Source organism: Xyrauchen texanus, chromosome 24 (assembly GCF_025860055.1).
Source record: "Xyrauchen texanus isolate HMW12.3.18 chromosome 24, RBS_HiC_50CHRs, whole genome shotgun sequence".
NCBI lineage: Eukaryota > Metazoa > Chordata > Actinopteri > Cypriniformes > Catostomidae > Xyrauchen > Xyrauchen texanus.
The window spans coordinates 2,245,911-2,252,291 of record NC_068299.1 but is presented as its reverse complement, the minus strand read 5'-3'; positions in this window follow the sequence as shown (position 1 = coordinate 2,252,291).

Sequence of the window (6,381 nt, the reverse complement as noted above, 5' to 3'; positions counted from 1 at the left end):
TTAGCATACATGTTCTATATGAATTGAGCATTAACGTTCTATAAGCATTAAGGTTCTATATACATTGAGCATTAACATTCTATAAGCATTAAGGTTCTATATACATTGAGCATTAAAGTTCTATAAGCATTAAGGTTCTATATACATTGAGCATTCAAGTTCTACATGCATTTAGCATAAATGTTCTATATGAATTGAGCATTAACATTCTATAAGCATTCAGGTTCTATATATATTGAGCATTAACGTTCTATAAGCATTAAGGTTCTATATACATTGAGCATTAAAGTTCTATAAGCATTAAGGTTCTATATACATTGAGCATTCAAGTTCTACATGCATTTAGCATAAATGTTCTATATGAATTGAGCATTAAAGTTCTATAAGCATTAAGGTTCTATATACATTGAGCATTAACGTTCTATAAGCATTAAGGTTCTATATAGAGCACTGACGTTCTATAAGCATTAAGGTTCTATATACATTGAGCATTAATGTTCTACATGCATTTAGCATAAATGTTCTATATGAATTGAGCATTAACGTTCTATAAGCATTAAGGTTCTATATACATTGACCATTAAGGTTCTATATACATTGAGCATTAACGTTCTATAAGCATTAAGGTTCTATATACATTGAGAATTAATGTTCTACATGCATTTAGCATAAATGTTCTATATGAATTGAGCATTAACGTTCTATAAGCATTAAGGTTCTATATACATTGAGCATTAAAGTTATATAAGCATTAAGGTTCTATATATATTGAGCATTAACGTTCTATAAGCATTAAGGTTCTATATACATTGAGCATTAAAGTTCTATAAGCATTAAGGTTCTATATATATTGAGCATTAACGTTCTATAAGCATTAAGGTTCTATATACATTGAGCATTCAAGTTCTACATGCATTTAGCATAAATGTTCTATATGAATTGAGCATTAAAGTTCTATAAGCATTAAGGTTCTATATACATTGAGCATTAACGTTCTATAAGCATTAAGGTTCTATATAGAGCACTGACGTTCTATAAGCATTAAGGTTCTATATACATTGAGCATTAATGTTCTACATGCATTTAGCATAAATGTTCTATATGAATTGAGCATTAACGTTCTATAAGCATTAAGGTTCTATATACATTGAGCATTAATGTTCTACATGCATTTAGCATAAATGTTCTATATGAATTGAGCATTAACATTCTATAAGCATTAAGGTTCTATATACATTGAGCATTACATTTCTACTTGGATTTAGCATAAATGTTCTATATGAATTGAGCATTAACGTTCTATAAGCATTAAGGTTCTATATACATTGAGCATTAACGTTCTATAAGCATTAAGGTTCTATATACATTGAGCATTACATTTCTACTTGGATTTAGCATAAATGTTCTATATGAATTGAGCATTAACGTTCTATAAGCATTAAGGTTCTATATACATTGAGCATTAACATTCTATAAGCATTAAGGTTCTATATACACTGAGCATTAATGTTCTACATGCATTTAGCATACATGTTCTATATGAATTGAGCATTAACGTTCTATAAGCATTAAGGTTCTATATACATTGAGCATTAAAGTTCTATAAGCATTAAGGTTCTATATACATTGAGCATTAACGTTCTATAAGCATTAAGGTTCTATATACATTGAGCATTAACGTTCTATAAGCATTAAGGTTCTATATACATTGAGCATTAAAGTTCTATAAGCATTAAGGTTCTATATACATTGAGCATTACATTTCTACTTGGATTTAGCATAAATGTTCTATATGAATTGAGCATTAACGTTCTATAAGCATTAAGGTTCTATATACATTGAGCATTAACGTTCTATAAGCATTAAGGTTCTATATACATTGAGCATTAAAGTTCTACATGCATTTAGCATTAACGTTCTATAAGCATTAAGGTTCTATATACATTGAGCATTAACATTCTATAAGCATTAAGGTTCTATATACACTGAGCATTAATGTTCTACATGCATTTAGCATACATGTTCTATATGAATTGAGCATTAACGTTCTATAAGCATTAAGGTTCTATATACATTGAGCATTAACATTCTATAAGCATTAAGGTTCTATATACATTGAGCATTAAAGTTCTATAAGCATTAAGGTTCTATATACATTGAGCATTCAAGTTCTACATGCATTTAGCATAAATGTTCTATATGAATTGAGCATTAACATTCTATAAGCATTCAGGTTCTATATATATTGAGCATTAACGTTCTATAAGCATTAAGGTTCTATATACATTGAGCATTAAAGTTCTATAAGCATTAAGGTTCTATATACATTGAGCATTCAAGTTCTACATGCATTTAGCATAAATGTTCTATATGAATTGAGCATTAAAGTTCTATAAGCATTAAGGTTCTATATACATTGAGCATTAACGTTCTATAAGCATTAAGGTTCTATATAGAGCACTGACGTTCTATAAGCATTAAGGTTCTATATACATTGAGCATTAATGTTCTACATGCATTTAGCATAAATGTTCTATATGAATTGAGCATTAACGTTCTATAAGCATTAAGGTTCTATATACATTGACCATTAAGGTTCTATATACATTGAGCATTAACGTTCTATAAGCATTAAGGTTCTATATACATTGAGAATTAATGTTCTACATGCATTTAGCATAAATGTTCTATATGAATTGAGCATTAACGTTCTATAAGCATTAAGGTTCTATATACATTGAGCATTAAAGTTATATAAGCATTAAGGTTCTATATATATTGAGCATTAACGTTCTATAAGCATTAAGGTTCTATATACATTGAGCATTAAAGTTCTATAAGCATTAAGGTTCTATATATATTGAGCATTAACGTTCTATAAGCATTAAGGTTCTATATACATTGAGCATTCAAGTTCTACATGCATTTAGCATAAATGTTCTATATGAATTGAGCATTAAAGTTCTATAAGCATTAAGGTTCTATATACATTGAGCATTAACGTTCTATAAGCATTAAGGTTCTATATAGAGCACTGACGTTCTATAAGCATTAAGGTTCTATATACATTGAGCATTAATGTTCTACATGCATTTAGCATAAATGTTCTATATGAATTGAGCATTAACGTTCTATAAGCATTAAGGTTCTATATACATTGAGCATTAATGTTCTACATGCATTTAGCATAAATGTTCTATATGAATTGAGCATTAACATTCTATAAGCATTAAGGTTCTATATACATTGAGCATTACATTTCTACTTGGATTTAGCATAAATGTTCTATATGAATTGAGCATTAACGTTCTATAAGCATTAAGGTTCTATATACATTGAGCATTAACGTTCTATAAGCATTAAGGTTCTATATACATTGAGCATTACATTTCTACTTGGATTTAGCATAAATGTTCTATATGAATTGAGCATTAACGTTCTATAAGCATTAAGGTTCTATATACATTGAGCATTAACGTTCTATAAGCATTAAGGTTCTATATACATTGAGCATTAATGTTCTACATGCATTTAGCATACATGTTCTATATGAATTGAGCATTAACGTTCTATAACATTAAGGTTCTATATACATTGAGCATTAACATTCTATAAGCATTAAGGTTCTATATACATTGAGCATTAAAGTTCTGCATTTAGCATAAATGTTCTATATGAATTGAGCATTAACGTTCTATAAGCATTAAGGTTCTATATACATTGAGCATTAACGTTCTATAAGCATTAAGGTTCTATATACATTGAGCATTAAAGTTCTACATGCATTTAGCATAAATGTTCTATATGAATTGAGCATTAAAGTTCTAAAAGCATTAAGGTTCTATATACATTGAGCATTAACGTTCTATAAGCATTAAGGTTCTATATACATTGAGCATTAACATTCTATAAGCATTAACGTTCTATAAGCATTAACGTTCTATAAGCATTAAGGTTCTATAAGCATTAAGGTTCTATATACATTAAGCATTAACGTTCTATAAGCATTAAGGTTCTATATACATTGAGGCCTATATCACGCTGACAATGAATCATCAACAATGGCGAATTATCAGCATCACACATGCGTGTACACATACATATTACACGTGTTATTTCTTACTCAATGTGGCGCTGATGTTTCGGTGATGGACTTGATTTACATTTGACATTGCTAGCTGATGTCGAAACAACATTGAAGTAAACTATAGCAAGTGTAACGTGCAGATGGCCAGCGGCATCTCATGTAAATGCAGGTTCAGTTTCAGACCTTGATATCCCAATGAAACAACAAGCTCACGCCCATGCAGGTGAACTGACATCGAAATCAGACAGTTTTGAAATGTTTATTAATTTGTACATCTGCACGGATCTACACATTCAGACTTCTAAAAGAGAAAAGTGCAGAAAAGCACCAACACGTCCACACATTTAGGCATTGATTCAATTACAAGGTATCTCAAAATTCTAATATTTAAATATGAGTCCATGCAAGTTATGTTTCTATAATAATAATAAAAATATTTTTTAACATCATTTACGTTTTGGGAATTTATTTGTAATACAGTAGAAATCACTTCGGCTCCATTCATTCGGTTTTTTCAGCTTCCACACTCTAAAACCGACAACAAACCTTCATTAAACACATGAAGCATAAGAAGTCTTAGAAAAAGTCATGTTTTAAGCTTTATAACACAACATTATGTTTAAATAATCACCCTACTTAGTTTTTTCTCATGCAAAGCTATCAAATGTACATCTGTACACTTTTTACTACACACTGTATCTAGATTTTAGCAAGTTGCCAAATGTTTGCGTGGCAAATAGTGACCCTCAACTGCACCAACATCCACCGTAGCACATTATAAAGGGGTTTTAATACAGGTTACACAAGCAACACCTCAATTTGGGGCTGTGCATTCAATATAATAACACTTTTGTTCTGTATAAATTAGCAAAGGCTAGACTAAGTTACAGTAATATAAAGAAAAACATTTGACATTGTGCTTTTTTTGTTGTTTTGTTTAGGAAAAAGCCTGTGCAATAACAGTGTAGAGGATACGCCATAGTCACAGTACTTGGCACTCAGAAACGACCTCTTTCTATATTCACAACTGCTCATAGAGAACACACACACACACACACACACACACACACACACACACACACACACACACGGCAGATAAACATACAGGCTCTCCGTTTGGCATTTCATCAAAGGCCTTGTTGTATATATCAGGACAGGCAAATAAAATGAAATAAACGATTGTGAAACATGCCCCGGCGCAAGTAAGGCCATTGAGAAAGTTACAAATAATGATCATGGAGGTTATTTGGGGGAATGAAACGGCCTGTTGTATTGTGGATTTATTAGACTAAATGTTTCATTTAAAAGATTGAAACCCCCATTATCAAAGATCAAATTCAACGGACATTTAATCGAATGTAAATCTAACTCAGTTTCAATATGAAGGTGACGTGTGCAGATAAATATATATAATTGTAATGTAATAATCTACTTTGTCCTTACGGTCATATGCGTCCCACACCAGTCTGTATGCCAGATGGGGCGTCTGTCAGATAACACATCTGTACGGTCTAGAATAATCCACAGAACAGCAGATAAACACGAAAACACCTCTAGGACAAACCCAAAATAATCAGTTGAATAAAACATACAAAAATCCTGAATATTGTTTATTTTCCAGGTTAAATGGGGTATAAAAACTATAAAATCACATGGTTAGAATTTGACTGATTTTTCAGCAAGGTATCAACACCTGTTCTGTTATATAGTAATAAACGCTTAAAGGGACAGTTCACCCAAAAATGTAAATTCTCTCATCATTTACTCGCCCTCATGCCATCCCAGATGTGTTTGACTTTCTTTCATCTGCAGAACACAAATTAAGATATTTAGAATAATATCTCAGCTCTGTAGGTCCATACAATGCAAGTGAATGGTGACCAGAACTTTGAAGCTCAAAAAAGCACATAAAGTCAGCAAAAAAGTAACCAAGACTCCAGTTGTTTAATCCATGTTTTTTTTTTTTACTATAAATCTCCACTTTCAAAGCACTCTTCTCTCCTGAGAGGAGTTCTTTTGTTTTTGCCAGTTCGCATTATTCATGCATATCGCCACCTACTGGGCAGGAAGGAGAATTTATAGTAAAAAAGGACTTAAATTATGATCTGTTTCTCAAACACACCTATCGTATCACTTTTGAAGACATGGATTACTATGGAGTCATATGGAATAATCTTATGCTGCCTTTATGTGCTTTTAGGAGCTTCAAAGATCTGGTCACCATTCACTTGCATTGTATGGACCTACAGAGCTGAGAAATCTTTCTAAAATTCTTAATTTGCGTTCTGCAGATG